The sequence below is a fragment of the Bubalus kerabau genome, chromosome 9, assembly GCF_029407905.1.
Source record: "Bubalus kerabau isolate K-KA32 ecotype Philippines breed swamp buffalo chromosome 9, PCC_UOA_SB_1v2, whole genome shotgun sequence".
Lineage (NCBI taxonomy): Eukaryota > Metazoa > Chordata > Mammalia > Artiodactyla > Bovidae > Bubalus > Bubalus kerabau.
The window spans coordinates 21,846,810-21,863,752 of NC_073632.1; the positions used below are offsets into that span (position 1 = coordinate 21,846,810).

Genomic DNA, 16,943 nt, shown 5'->3' on the forward strand with positions numbered 1-16,943 from the left:
ACATTTTCTAGATTGTCTAAACAACCAAGTAATAATTTTGAGAGTAAATTTATAAAAAGTAATATTATTTTAAGTTCAAGACCAAACATTGGTAAACAGAGAGATAAATCATTTTTTACTTTGTTATACAGCCAAAGTCATGGCAAAACACTAACCTTTTGTAAGCTTGTTAAAGAAATAGATTCAAGGTTTTTTTTTAATGGCTCCTCTAGTGGATTTTTCCTTCCCTTCTATAATTTTTCGTCCATTATAAGTGCTTATAATACTTGCTTTACAAATGGGACTCTGATTTACACCCAGTCAAGACTCAGTACATATTCATTTCACTGAATAATTATAAAAATGCCTACAAAACTTAAATGTATTTATAGCAATATATATATATATTGCAATATATACATATATATATATTGCAGTATATACATATATATATATATGCTGCTGTTAAGTCGCTTCAGTTGTGTCTGACTGTGTGACCCTATAGACGGCAGCCCACCAGGCTCCCCCATCCCTGGGATTCTCCAGGCAAGAACACTGGAGTGGGTTGCCATTTCCTTCTCCAATGCATGAAAGTGAAAAGTGAAAGTGAAGTCGCTCAGTCGTGTCCGACTCTGTGCGACCCCATGGACTGCAGCCTAGCAGGCTCCTCCGTCCATGGGATTTTCCAGGCAAGAGTACTGGAGTAGGGTGCCATCGCCTTCTCTCTCTCTCTCTCTCTCTCTCTATATATATATATATATATATACACACACACACACACACACATGGTTTCCCTTGTGGTTCAGGAGGTAAATAATCTGCCTGCAAAGTGGGAGACTTGGGTTTGATCCCTGGGTTGGGAAGACACTCTGGAGAAGGAAATGGCAGTCTACTCCAGTATTCTTGCCTGGGAAATCCCATGGACAGAGGAGTCTGGTGGGCTACAGTGCATGGGGTTGCAGAGTCAGACACCACTGAGTGACTAACACTTTGATTTTGAGATGTGTGTTTGTATATATATATATATATATATATATATGTGTGTGTGTGTGTGTGTGTGTGTGTGTGTGTGTATGCTTGTGCAAATACTAGCCAATGTAGCATTAAAACATGTCTATTTCCATTATTTCCCCCAAATTTTTCCAGTTTTTATTCAGCAAAGGATAATAAAGTAAAATGGTATGAAAGCACAAAATACAGAAACAAATGTAGAATAAAGGAAGAGAAAGCTAAATGGAGTAAAAGAAAGTGGGCTTCAGTAGTAAAATATACATGGCAGATTATTCGGTTCCCTCTAAGATTCACTGTTCTATTTGTGTTCATGGTTTCCTATAATGCAACTGAAGCAACCGAAGCAAGTATTTTTGAAATATTTTTCTGCCTGGTGCACTCATGTCATGATTTCTTTGTATGTATGTGTGTTTCAGTGTGTGTGTTTAATTTACTTCTAATTGGGGGATAAGTGCTTTACAATGTTGTGTTGGTTTCTGCTGTACAACAGTGTGAATCAGCCATAAGTGTGTATATATATATATGCCCCCTTCCTCTTGAACCTGCTGCCCACCCCCGACCCCATCCCAGCCCTCTAGGTTGTCATTGAACATCGCGGGTTGAGCTCCTTGTGTTACAGGGCAACTTTCCATTAAGTCTCTGTTTTACATTTGGTAATGTAGTGTACACGTTTCAGTGCTGCTCTCTCCATTTCTGTGTGCTGGTCTTAACTACTGCAGGGTTTTAAGGCCCCAGGAAGAGAATGGCACTGCAGTCGTGGACACATCACATTCAGTTTGGTTCCTTAATGATAAATGGACTAGCCAGTTTATGCTAAGTAGTGTATACAGTTGTCTAGGAAAAGCAAGAGAATTATAATGACTTTTATCTCAAAAAGTTGGCAGTCTAGTGAGAAAGTAAAAATTTTTATAGGTCAGAGATAAAGTGTGTTGACATATAAGTAATTAACTTGGAATTTAGATCTAATTACAAATTACAGGTGTGCATTTTTTTAAAAAAAGAACATGTATAATACCTACTCCACTATGTTAGACCTTCCTGTCGCCACTAAATCTTCTACTGCTTTGAGTGATTATCAGGTAAAGAAGGTCTTTGGTGCTTAGAATTTATCTCAGATTGTGTTCAAATATGAACACATTTTAATAAAACACAAACTTTTCTTGTTCACATGTGTATTTTTTCAAAGCACGTTAGTGGATTCTTGAAATTACATACCTGGATTGTAACATAGGTACATTTACATCAATATATTTAGAGCTTGAATTAACCCCTGTCTCTAACTTTGTGAGACAACTGAACATTCAATATTTAATTAATTTTCTTCTGACTCATTTCACTTTTCTCTTGATCTCCTCAGTCTATGTTTGTTCCTCTTCTGTTTTCCCCTTTTAACCTCCTCTATAATTTTTCTTTTTTTTTTAGTAAGTTACCTTGATGTCTAGCCATAGGTTTAACATTAAATCTTCATTTTTGTTGAGTTCTCAAGATGGATTTGAAACACGACATAAAATACTTCAGAAAAATAAGAGCTCATTAATGTTCAATCAAGTAAATGCTAGACATGTAAATAGGCAATAGCTTCTTCTGGCTTAATAAAACAACCTGGAGTTTTTGTTTTAAGTAAAATTAGGATTACATCCCCATAAAATGCTGTGCTAGTTGGCTGAGTAAAATATAGTATAATTTAAAGCATTCCTCATTTTAGATCTCTATTGGCAAAATGCTTTTGCAATTAGAAAGAAGTAAACGGATTCCTTCTTCTATCATTAATTTTGCAAACTTACTGAAACTAAGAACGGTCACTTAGTGAAACTGTAAGGTTAACATGAAAGGCTTTACTGCAATGATGCATATTCTGGGAAAGAAGAAAGGATACTAATATTTTTGAACACATAATATGAGCCATCCCTGAGCTAGGAAATTTCTGCTGTATTCATAACATTATTTTTTTTTTTACAACATCATTGTAATCAGAAACCCATATTTCATGTGAAGAGATGTGCAATAACTTGACTAAGCCTGAAATATGTCAAGCTTCAGTCTGCCTTATACAAAAGCCATATCTCTTTACATAAAACAAGTCACCTCCAATTTACTTCATAAATAATAAATCATTTTATTATTCTTTTTTATTATTCATGTGCTTGATAATTTTCACACTTATTATTAGTAAAGGTAATGCCAAAAATTCTGACAATTTCCATAAAAAAATGAATGACTGATACAATTTTAATGCAAATGTAATAATGTTCTTGAGTTATTTTTATAATGTTCAGAAATTAAGACAAGATTTATAATTAAAAATATTGAAAAAATCTGTGCAAAAATGAAAATAAATTACAGAGCAAAAATTATCAATATATATGTAACAACATCCTATATACAGACAAACTGAAATTATTTTCTAATCTGAATGAAAATATTTCTCTCAGTACCCAAAACTAAATTATCATGCCTATGTCAGATCAGATCAGATCAGATCAGTCGCTCAGTCGTGTCCGACTCTTTGTGACCCCATGAATCGAAGCACGCCAGGCCTCCCTGTCCATCATCAACTCCCGGAGTTCACTGAGACTCACGTCCATCGAGTCTGTGATGCTATCCAGCCATCTCATCCTCTGTCGTGCCTATGTAGCACTTACTAAATTGAGAATTCAGTACAAGAATATTTAAGCAAATGATAGGATTCTGTAGTGGCTACTGAGGCTAGTTTATTTGTATAAGAGGTTCTTTGAGTCAAAGCTGGATTTTTTTTTCTAAGTGCTAGACCAGCCAAGTTTTAGACAAGTTTTTCTGTCCTTGAGTTAATTGATATGATGTAATTGATTTCTTAGCCAGAAACCAAGATTATTTCCAAGGCAGGAGAAAGAATCATCATCTCTTTCAAGCTAATTTATAAATCAGGGCTATAACTTTCTCAGCTGGACTGAGAGCTTTGAGTTTTTATAGTAGGTTTGTAATTACCTTCACAAGCAAATCTAAAATACAGCTTACTTATTTCAGTTTTCATCTCTAAAATGGGCCTATTTCTCTAAGCAATGTCCTCTGGTCTTTAAAACAATTGAATTGCTGAGGGAGTCATTTGGGATAAATGGTTAGAGATGAAAAATAGGAAGATAAGTAGGTGGGCAGAGAGAGAAAAACAGAGTGAGAGAGAGAGAGAGAAGTAATAGGTGAGTTTCTAGAGGAATTTATCCTCAAAAATAGGAATTTCTCTATCAAAACAGGTATTTGCATATTTCACTTGCTGCTGCTGCTACTGCTAAGTCGCTTCAGTTGTGTCCGATTCTGTGTGACCCCATAGACGGCAGTCCACCAGGCTCCCCCATTCCTGGGATTCTCCAGGCAAGAACACTGGAATGGGTTGCCATTTCCTTCTCCAATGTATGAAAGTGAAAAGTGAAAGTGAAGTCGCTCAGTCGTGTCCGACTCTTCACGACCCCATGGACTGCAGCCTAGCAGGCTCCTCCGTCCATGGGATTTTCCAGGCAAGAGTACTGGAGTGGGGTGCCATTTCACTTAAATGCTGTATTTTCATGAAATTAAAAGATTTTGCTATTTTCAGAAGCTACCACCAGAACACTTAACTAGTTAGTTAAGCTGGCTTAAGATTCATGACAAATGTTTATGGGGAGAGGAGGCAGGTAATATAATAGTCAATTTGGGGAATAATCCAGCATATTATTCAGCAGCCTGCCATTCTCTAACTCAGCTTCACAGACAAGTCCAAGGCAGTCCTTTGTTCTTTTTGATAGGCTGAATCTTCATGGTGAAAACTCCATAAATCCAGACTCAACAAGAAGGGTGCAACCAGGGCTCTGAAGGGCACTCTGTAAGCACAAAGGCATGAAGTGTTTGAAACATCAGAACCAGAAATTGCTTGAATCTAATTTTCAGGTGTACAAGAGGCCAATGTAACATGAGCGCGACAAGAAATGGAAAAAGTGAGATGTACTGCAGATTTTGGATGGACTTTTAGCATGTGATGGATGAATGGAGAAGGGCAGCCAAGGAGCTGTTAAGGGAGGACTCAAGCCCAAGCCAGAATCTTGGCAGCCAAAGAGTGAAAACATCAGCAGATTCTGAAAAGATTAAGCAGATCACAATGAAAAGATAACTCTGGTGATAAGATTGCCCCGATAACTGGTGATAAACTGGAGGACTCAGATTCTGACTGTCTACCTAAACAGCAAGGAGACTATCAGCAAATTGCTTGCTATTACTCTTTGTTTGCTTTCATTGTTGTGATTTTGTAATTAATGGAGACTTGATAATTACTCTGCTAAGGATCATTTTTCTTGGCTCCCCTGTTTACGAAATTAAAATGAACTCCTTAGCATGTGATTATAAGTCCTCCATGATCTGGCTGACTCTGACCTGCCTTCCCAGTTGTTGATCTAACTACCACCCCATCCATTCTCCGTGACCCTCTGCAATGCTGACCTGGTCACTGCTCACTGTCCTTGTCCACCTCTAGGCACTTCCTTCTCAGAGCATTTCTTTTATTTTCTTATGCCTTCTTCTGCTTTTTTTCTTCTAAATTCTAATTACCATTTGAAACCTCTGGCCTGAAATCTTCCTTGATTCTTCCCCAAAGAAATGATCCTACATCCTTTGCTCAATTGTGAGAATTTGGTTTCTGATTATAGCACCTTAGAGACTATCCCAACTTATTTCCTTCTGACAGACTTCCTGCAGCTGTCAGTCTCTATCAGTGGGCTGTGTTTTGCTTAAGTCACAACTTGCCTTGTTTATCTCTCCATCTTCAAGTGCATGTAAACATGCCTGCCTGATTTTTGCTTCAGTTTATGTGGAAGACATTTGGTTTAGGAGATGACAACTTAAATTAAAAGAACAAGAAGCCATGGTTACTATTATGGCTTTGATTTGTCATGCTGTAATTGCAGCATGGGGCAGAATAATAAATACACATGGTAATATCAGTGTTTCCAAACCCTAAGAAATGAGACCAGGGTGGATGTACATCTGTGCAATTGAAAAAATTAAGCTAATCATTTTACTGACATTTTATACAATAAAAATGGTTGTTTAAAGCATAAAATGAGCTGAGCAAAATATATTTACAGAATATTATTCCTAGGCCGGTTTCTACCCTGATGATATGAATTTAGGTAAGCTATCCTTATTGAGATTTACTTTCTTCTGTTATGGAATAAGCAATAGTGGTGATCTCCAAGCTACAGCTCAGCTTTATAACTGCATGATTCTGTTATACTCCACACTAATAGATGTGACAGCTTATGACTTATTTTCATCTTCTTGGTTTGCATATCATATAAACACTTGTGTCTATCATCCTGATTAGAGGGGTTTGGTTAAGAAGAGTAATAAGCTGGGCATGTGGAGAATGACTGCCAGGCCCACCTAATAGTCCTGAGGAGAAAAAGGGTCACCTCTGAGTATTCAAGGCATTAAAAGAGACATTTAGGGTATCCAAGCCTGATGAGGGAAAGTACTCTCGCCTGGCACTAGGCCTGTTCTTAGTTCAGGCAACTGGAACAAAATCTAATAAACTGAGTGGACTAAACAACAAGGCATATATTTCTTGCAGTTATGGAAACTGGAAGTCCAAGATCAAGGTGCTGGTAGATTTAATTCCTGGTGAAATTCTCTTTCTGGCTTACCAAGTAGCCCCTTCCTACACTGTCCTTTTTGGTAGAGATAGAGGTTAGAGAGAGGGGAAGAAAGAGAGAGAGAGAGATCTGGTTTACCTTCCTCTTCCTGTAAGGGCACTAATCACATCATTGGGGCCCTACCTTCATGTCTTTATTTAACCTAATTATCTCCCAAAGTCCAGATTTCCAAATGTCATCACATTTAGGGGTTAGGGCTTCATGCATTCTGGGGGGACACAAGCATTCAGTGCATAATATTATACAATCTCTTTCTTTGGATGAATCAGAGTCCCTGGGCCAGGGGATTGTAATTGAGACCAAGAAAAACCAGGTCACTAAAGATGTTTGGTGAGAAGCCAAGAGTCCAGGGTGAAGCTGCTGCACCTTTCCTGCAGTAAGGCAACCTGCAGCAGATTCTCTAACAGGGTGAACCCCATACAGTGTTGAGACTGGTCGCTTTACAGCAATGACCGGTGAGTCAATGACCAGTCTGACTTCACTGCATTCACCTTCCCCACTGAGCCAGAGACTCAGAAATGAAGAGGCTCAATTCTCCCACAAATGTGCATCACCAGTGAGCAAAGCAAAAGGAAAATCAGTGGTATTTTCAAGCAGCTTTGTAATCAACACATTTGATTTTTCTCCTGCCCTATTAATCATCTATGCAGGTAGCACGTAGGGCAAAGGATTGATGTTGTTCAGTGCTTAGTCATGTCTGACTCTGAGACTCCATGGACTGCAGCATACTATACTTCCCTGTCTTTCACTATCTCCCACAGTTTGCTCAAACTCATGTCCATTGAGTCTGTGATACCATCCAACCATCTCATCCTCTGTTGTCCCCTTCTTCTCCTGTCCTCAATCTTTCCCAGCATCAGGGTCTTTTCCAATGAGTCGGCTCTTCACGTCAGGTGGCCAAAGTATTGGAGTTTCAGCTTCAGCATCAGGCCTTCCAATGAATATTCAGGGTTGATTTCCTTTAGGATTAGCTAGTTTGATCTCTTTGCTGTCCAAGGGACTCTCAAGAGTCTGCTCCAGTACCACAATTAGAAAACATCAATTCTTTGGCACTCAGCCTTCTTTATGGTCCAACTCTCATAGGGCAATAGGGATGATTTTATGGTTGCTTTCAGCTCTAATTTTTTATATCTTTAAATGCAAATATAATTTAATAGAAGTGAAGAAGAGTAAAAATGGAGCAGTTGTGCCTTTTGCAGCTTAATTAAATTTACTGGAGCTGTGAACTTTGTCTTTACAGGTGGGACAGGGTAATGAAAGAGATGAGTTAAAGTAAGGTTGAATATAAGAAAGTTGCCTTGTACATGCTGAGTCACTTCAGTCGTGTCCGACTCTGTGCGACCCCATGGACGGCAGCCCACCAGGATGCCCCGTCCCTGGGATTCTCCAGGCAAGAACACTGGAGTGGGTTGCCATTTCCTTCTCCAATGCATGAAAATGAAAAGTGAAAGTGAAGTCGCTCAGTCGTGTCCGATCCTCAGTGACCCCATGTACTGCAGCCTTCCAGGCTCCTCCATGGGATTTTCCAGGCAAGAGTACTGGAGTGGGGTGCCATTGCCTTCTCCGGCCTTGTACATACCACGCTCTAAAACCTGATAGTTCTTTACTTCTATATTAAGCAAAATGTACTTATTCAGAACATGAGTTTTAAAAAGTTTTAAAAAAATAAATTTATTATCTATGCCCTTGAAACGTAAAAGGACCTCACTTTGGAGGAAAAAATAACAAGTAATATCCTGCGCTTATAGTGTGTACGTTTCTAAAACTAAAAACAAAACAAAACAAAAAAACCCTAATTTCAATAAATTAAAGACTTAAAATTTCACTCCTTTCCATAACAGTGCAGTGTCATATTTTTATTCTTGGTCTGGTCCCACATCTGACTTGATTTGCGAGTTACCATTTGTTAAAGACTTCAGATGTCCTGGACACCCAGAAGTTGTTTCCGCGTTCTACAGCCAGCATGTGAAATGTTATTTAAAGCCCACAGTTTGCTTTTAAATATTACCCCATAGTCTCAGTTCTACAGAGGTCAAATTTCAACCCAACTCCTTGGACTTCCAGGCCTGGAAACTTTTTAGCAAGCTCTGTTTCTGTTTCCATCTTCTGAAAAAGTTGTCTTTGCAGACAGAGGTTTGGCGTCTACATACTTCCCTCATATATTACATATGATTTACAGAACCTAGAGAAACCCAAAAGCCTCATGGATGGAAAATGTGAAATGTATAAGAATGCATTCATATGTTTAGTATTTCTTCATTAATTAAATTAAAATTTAGAAATTAAAACTAAAAATCAGACGTTATAAGAGGGAGGGAACATACATATACCTATTGCTAAATCATGTTGAAATATGGCAGAAACCAGTAAAATATTGTAAATTATCCTCAATTAAAAATAAATTTAAATTTAAAAAGAGGTTAGAACATGACACATTTATTTATTTATACTGTAATATTATGTTGTACATATTTAATTGCACAATAAGGTAATTTGACCTTACATTATGAAATGATCACCATGTGAAAGCTGGTAACCATCTGTCTCCATACAAAGTTATTACAACGTTATCAACCATATTCCTTAAGCTCTGTGTTACATCCCCATGGGTTGTTTATTCTATAACTAAAGATTTGTACTTTTTAATCTTCTCCACCTATTTCACCAGTCTCCCCACCTCACTCCCCTCTGCCAACTACCCATTTGTTTTCTCTTTCTATGAGTCTATTTTTCTGTTGTTTTGTTTTGCTTTCTAGATTCCACATATAAGTGAGATCTTATGGCATTTGTATTTCTGATTTATTTCACTTGGCATAAAATCCTTTAGATTCATCCATTTGTCTTAAATGACAGAATATTATGTTTTATGGATGAGAAATATTCCATTATATATTTCCAAGAAATAAGATTTTTCTTTATCCATTCATTGTTGATGGACACTCAATTTGTTTCCATATCTTGGCTATTGTATATGATGCTGTAATGAACATTAGAGTGCATATATCTTTTCAAATTTTTGTTTTCTTCAGGTGAACTTATACAACTCAACATCAAAAAAATCAAACAAGCCAGTTGAAAAATGGGCTGAAAAATTGAAAAGACATTTTTCCAATGAAGACATATAAATGGCCAACAGGCACATGGAAAGATGCTCAACATCACTAATCATCAGGAAAATGAAAAAGGAAACCACAATGATATATCACCATACACCTAGTCAGAATAGTTATTATTATAAAAGCTATAGAATAATTATATTATACTTATAAAAATTATATGATTATAAAACATGTAAAATTATTTATATTTATAACTATTATATAATAGTTATAAAATAACTATTATAAAATTGCTATTATTACAAAATAAGAAAAGACAAGTGTGGGCAAAGATGTGAGGAAGAGGAACCCTCATGCACTGTTGGTTGGGTTGTAAATGTGTGCAGCTACTATGGAAAATAGGAAGAAGATTGCCGAGGTCCAGCCCCGGCTGATCCAGGGTATTCGAAGGAGAGACGGCTAGGCGACCTATTCAAATGTTAATTAGAGATAATAAAGAGTAATAGAATGAGGATAGCTCAGTAGGAAAATTCAGTGGAGAAAAGAAGCTGAGTGGCTTGGTTTACGCGGAAAATCAATATAACCCGTGACACCAGGTTAGCTCTGACCACGGAGGCCGCAGACGCCTTCTCGAATAGCGGAAGGTGCCCCACCTTAGTCACCTTCTCGAGTGGGTCTTAGAAGCCCAGGCAAATAAATGGTCGCAGAGGACATCCGGGCTCCAGATGGACACTCAGCTGGAAGTTAAAGGGAAGAATGACATGGGGAGACCAAGCGTTGGTGAGCAAGGCCCATAGCTTTATTTTCAACAGGGGCTTTTATACCCTAAGTTACACATAGAGGACAATAGGGGATGCAAAGTCAGCAGTCTTTGATGCTTATCAAAAACCAGGGTTTCTTTCCTGCAGATTTATCGTATACAAATGGTTTAGGTGATTTACATCATCTTCTGGCCAGAGGCCTATTAACATTTTATGACTCTTGACAAGGACTTATCAACAAAGACTTATTTTCTCTAAGAGTAATTATTTTAAGGTTTGGCGCCATCTTCCGAAGATAAGATTACGTTCCTATAGGGTGGATGTGTAATGGGTTTACAAAGGAAAGAATTTACTACCTTAAGGGTCTAAAGTTACTAACACCAAGGCCACTACTTATTTTTTCTACATACCAACTATATTAATTAATGCACATTCAAGGATACAATTCAGGGGATGTGAAAACTTGGCAACAAACATTGGCTCATCAATGAAATCTTTTACTAGTTTTATTCTGACAGTTTCTAATTCTCTGAGAGGCTCTAAGCTATTTGAATATCTTAAGCTTCCCGTGCCTCTGGAGGCTGGGAGACTGTAAACAATCGTATGCATAGCTGTAGGTGTCCAGGTAAACTTGTCAGGCGAGTTAGAGAGCCATCTGAGGGGTTTGGATTTAAACACTCCTAATTGCCCAGGAACTTTATTAATTGGAGCTGTAAGTTAACTCTTTGACAGAGAGAGTGAGATGGTGGTGGGGGACAGCCCCCAGTAAAGTCAGAGGTGAGAGCACAAAGCAATAAAGTAGGCAGACTCTGGTTTTTGGGGGGTAGATGCTCGAGAATATCCGGGGGCACTCCCGAGGCTCGATCCCACCTTTGCGTATGCCGAGCCTCCTTCCTCATGACCTTTGTCAGGAGTGGAATGTCTCTCGCCGGCTCCCGGCAGAAGATTCTTCAAAAAATTAAAGGTAAAATTGTCATATGATCCAGCAATTTCAGAACACAATGTATTTAAATGGTTAGTGAATTCATTGTGGAGTTATAGAATTAATCTTGAAACCTCTGTTACAGTGTAGGTCAAAGCATGTTTTCTGAATGATCAGATTTTTTTTTTCTGTTCATCTCAAGTCTCCTCTAAATTTGATATAGTCCTATATCTTTGCCACATTATGTCAAAACTTAATTTATTATTGCTGTTTCAGCTCTCTAGTGGTGAACTTCTGGATACAAAACACCCAGAGTCTAGATCTACTCATGGATGAACAGACAACTCAGTGTCTGACAGATTCTGTTCAGCGTGTTGCATATCATGGCTTGGTAACTTGAGAGTAAGTGCTGAAAAGCTAATTGTGTTTATGATTGGAAATGAAAGTAGAGTAGTAGTGTCAATTATTTCAGATGTTATATCCTTTTCTTTTAAAGTGCATAATTTTATTTGCTGTCTTCATCAAGGTTTATGAAGGTTTTTTTTTTTTAACATAGGGATGATTGATGATAAAACATTATTGGAATGATCTTGAAGCGTCTTTAAACTCTAATATAATATATTAGAAGATAAGAGCCTTGCCTTGTATATACTACACTCTAAAACCTCACAGTACTTTGTTGCTGTTGTTTAGTAGCTCAGTTGTGTCTGACTCTTTGCAACCCCATGAACTGCAGCATGCCAGGCTTCCCTGTCCTTCACTATCTCCCTGAGCTTGCTCAAACTCATGCCCAGTGAGTCAGTAATGCCATCCAACCATCTCATCCTCTGTACCCACTTCTCCTCCTATCCTCAATCTTTCCCAGCATCAGAGTCTTTTCCAATGAGTCAGCTCTTTGCATCAGGTGACCCAATTATTGGAGCTTCAACTTCAGCATTCAACCCCAATGAATATTCAGGGTTGATTTCCTTTGGGATTGACTGGTTTGATCTCCTTGCAGTCCAAGGGATTCTCGAGTGTCTTCTCCAGCACTTTATTCATATACTAAGCAAAATATACTTATTTGGAACATGATTTCTGATTTCCTTCTATTATTCCTTCTATTTTCTGTATGTAAGATATATTATCTAGGTTTTATATAATATCTAGTTCTTAGCATTTTTAATAAAAAACATATTTAAAGCCATGCATTTGCTTTTGGGAAAATCTTTGATCATGTATTCCTTTATATAAATTGTTTTCTAACAATTATTTTCTAAATATCCTATAATTGCAGGACAATTTCCTACTTCTTCCAAAACTCTTTGCATAAGATTTTCTTTTGAAAATTTAGTTTCCATGGAATTCCAGCTGAGTTATTTAAAAATCCCAAAATATGATGATTTTAAAGTGCTGCACTCAATATATCAGCAAATTTGGAAAACTTAGCAGTGGCCACAGGCAGCACTGGAAAAGGGTAGCTTTCATTTTAATCCCAAAGAAAGACAATACCAAAGAAAGTTCAAACTACCATACAAATGTGCTCATTTCACATGCCAGCAAGGTAATCCTTCAAGCTAGGGTTGAGGCAGTACGTGAACCAAGAAGTTCCAAGCTGGATTTGGAAAAGGCAGAAAAACCAGAGATCAAATTGTGAACATCTGCTGGATCACAGTAAAAGCAAGGGAATTCCAGAAAAACTTCTTTATTTACTTGCTAAAACCTTTGACTGTATGGATCACAACAAACTACGGAAAATTCTTACAGAGATGGGAACAGTGGACCACCTTACTTGTCTCCAGAGAAACTTGTATGCAGGTCAAGAAGCAAGAGTTAGAACCTTACATAGAACCACATATTGGTTCAAAATTGGGAAAGAAGTACGTCAAGGCTGTATATTGTCAACATGCTTATTTAACTTCTATGCAGAGTATATAATGTGAAATGCTGGGCTGGATGACTCACAAGCTGGAATCAAGATTGCCAGGAGAAATATCAGCAACCTCAGATATGCAGATGATAGCACTCTAATTACAGAAAGCAAAGAGGAACTAAAGAGCCTCTGAATCAGGGTGAAAGACGAGAGTAAAAAAGTTGACTTAAAACTCAACATTCAAAAAACTAAGATCATGGCATCCAGTCCCATTACTTTATGCCAAACAGATAGGGGAAAAGTGGCAACAGTGACAGGTTTTATTTTCTAGGTCTCCAAAATCACTCTGGACTGAGACTGCAGCCAGGACATTAAAAGACTCTCCTTGGAAGGAAAGCTATAAGAAACATAGAGAGCATATTAAAAAACAGAGACCTCACTTTTCTGACAAACGTCCCTGTGGTCAAAGCCATAGGTTTTGCAGTAGTCATATATGAATGTAAGAGTTGGACCATAAAGAAGGCTAAGTGCCAAAGAATTGATGCTTCTGAACTGTGATGTTGGAGGAGACTCTTGTGAGTCCCTTAGACTGCAAGGAGATCTAACCAGTCAATCCTGAAGGATGTCAACCCTGAATAGTCATTGGAAGGACTGACACAGAAGCTCCAATACTTCAGCCACCTGATGTGAAGAGCCAACTCATTAGAAAAGACCCTGATACTTGGAAAGATTAAGGGCAGGAAGAAAAGGGGACAACAGAGGATGAGATGGTTGGATGGCATCACTGGACATGAGTTTGGGCAAACTCAGGGAGATAGTGAAGGACAGGGAAGTCTGGTGAGCTGCAGTTTATGGGACTGCAAAGAGCAGGACATGACTTAGCAACTGAACAACAGTTTCCTTATAGTTAGTTTTTCATACTCTAATTTATTTTCACCAACTTTGTGTACTTGTGCTTTGTTTTCACTATTATTTCTTGTGTTTCTTAATCTTTTATTTTTTTGTTCAGTTTTAATGCTAAATTATCCATCAAGTTTGACCACTGTTGTAGCTATAGATTTTATAAAAATAATATAAAATACTATACATATATAAAAAATTTAAATATCTCATTCAATCTTTTACTTTGACTCTTTCCAAACAACTTATTTTAGATTGTCTGTTTTACAAAACACATGGTTAGATTTTATTTTATTTTTTAATGGAGAGGCCAGCCTACAAGTCCTAAGAGTCACAAGTCTTTTGTGAGAAGAATGAAAATGCTTGTATGTATTTTGGTAACAGATTTATCGATTTTTACTGAAATCAACTTACTCATAATTTTTATACTCCTTTCACGTTCTCTGTGTTTTGTGTCTTTTATCTTATGAGCTAGTTTTTTTCTTTCTCTTTGAAAGTTTTCCAATAGTAATGTAAAATAAATTAACATTTCATTTTTATTCTTTGCTACCCTTAAGTATTTGAAAAAAGTGTTGTACTAATCTTTCAATTATTCTGATTCTTATTTCATTTATAATTTGAGAATGTTATCACTTGCATTTCTCATCTTTGTGTTAGTATAATCTCACATCTCAAATGAAGTTGTTAATTAAATTACTGGGTTTTGCAATTTATGTCTTCTCACAATTTTTAAAAACATTTGAATAATTTTATAATTATATTCACAGAAATTATTTATTTTAAATTTCATAATTAAGCAGTTTTAATATTCAGTACATATTTAATAAGCATTTTCAACTTCAGCCTACTTGTAGAATATTTCCTTAATCTTTAATATCTGAGAATGCTTATCTTTTTTTCTTCAAATATAAGAAAAAACAATTTCTGGATTAAAAAATACTGGCTTATAAACATTTTTGCTCAAAACTACTTATTCATCTATTAGTTTCAATTTTTTATAGAATAACAAGTAAATAAGAAGCATTAATTAAAAATTTAATTGTGCTGTGCTTAAGTTGCTTCATGTCTGACTCTTTGTGACCCTGTGGATTGTAGCCCACCAGGCTCCTCTGTCCATGGGATTCTCCAGGCAAGAATATTGGAGTGGGTTGCCATGATTTCCTCCAGGAATCTTCCCACCCTAACACTGAACCCAAATCCCCACATTACAGGAAGATTCTTTACTATCTGAGCCACCAGGGAATTTACTAAATTTAAAATTTTGAAATTAATTTTTCCTGCTTGGATGCCTATATTTATTTTCCTTGAAATAATAATAAAATAATTAGGTTAAGAATGGGGAGTTGTATAGAGCACAAGACCTTTACACTGTGAAAAGGAATCAAATTATGCTTATCCAAGTTGTGGAATATTTTACTAAATAAAGTCAAAAAGGAGGAAGATGTATATTTAAGCAAAATTGTGTTCGTCAGATGACCTTAATTACAGGCCTGAAAATGCACTGAATGATCCAAGAGAAGTGATTCCTGGAAAGAACAATGAAGAAAAACATCTGAGTTTTCTTCCTTAATTTATTTATGTACTCCGGAGTAAAACAGGTATGGGATCCCATGTACTATGTTGTGTGCCAGGTACTGGTTATATATTCTTCTACTCAGAAAGCTGATAGCATAATAGAAGGAGACACACCTTTAAACAAGTGTGAAAAAAGTCAAAGTATTGTCAGTGTGATTAAAAAAAAAAAAAAGCCTAGCAAAGAGCTGGCTGGGCTGAGGGCCGCCGGGCCTGCCACACTCCACGCCGGGAAGTTGAACCTGGTAGCAAGGTGAATGGTGGCGCCGGCTCCCGCGGAAGAGGTGGGTGCTCATCCTGGTCTTCGGGCTCTCGCTGGTCTACTTCCTCACCAGCACCTTCAAGCAGGAGGAGAGGGCAGTGAGAGATCTGAATCTCCTCCAAGTCCAAGACCACGATCAACCCCGCCTCCCGTGGAAAGTGCAGTTTAACTCAGGCCACAGCAGTCAGCCCAGCAACCAGTGCCTGAACTCCATTCAAGGGAAACACCTCCTTCCAGATGAACGGGTCTCCGACTTTCAGCTTAGGTTTGGGAGAGGAAAGATTTGCTGGTGAATGGCTGCTGAACCTCAACGTCCCTGGCACGAAGCAGTACTGCTGTGACGGCTGCTCGTCCAGTGGCCGCTGTAGTGCCCAGGAGTACTGTGTCTCCTGCGGCCTGGAACCCGACAAGCAACTCCTCCTGGAGCGCTTGCTTAGCCGTGCAGCCGTGGCATTCCAGAACCTCTTCATGGCAGTCGAAGATCTCTTTGAAATGTGTTTGGCTAAACGCAGGGCATAATCCCAGAGCATGCAGCGTGGATCCTATAGGATCCCATAGCAAAGACTGCTATGGAGAGAGCCCTCCGGAGCTCTTCCCCGCGTGATGTTGTGGCGGGACACTCGGCCCGCTGGGAGGATGAGCTGCTGAAGAACTTGCAGCCTGAAGCCTTTCTCTGGTCTTTGACGGAAGACTTGATCACGACCATTTCTTGAGTTGTGCTCTGTGGCCTCACTCGCTCCCAGGCTGACCCGATGGACTTGCTCTGTGAAACAGCTGGAAAGACAAAATGACGGGTGACCTGGCGGAGGCGTTGGCTCTCTGGGCACCTCAGGCCTGTGGCTGTTTAGGGACCTGTGGGCCCTCATGTGTGTTCTCTCCAGGCCCTTCAGTGTAAAGTTATTTATTGGACTTCTTTGGCGTGGTGGGAAAATTCTGTTTCCTGTAGGAAAATGTTTTGCCATGATAGTTGA

The 16,943-nt window shown here is 38.1% G+C and overlaps 1 pseudogene; it reads left to right on the forward strand.

The window, feature by feature from the left end:
* The first annotated feature begins 1,994 nt into the window (after window positions 1-1,994).
* LOC129619547 (SREBP regulating gene protein-like) lies at window positions 1,995-16,576 on the forward strand (annotated as a pseudogene).
* Window positions 16,577-16,943: the final 367 nt, after the last annotated feature.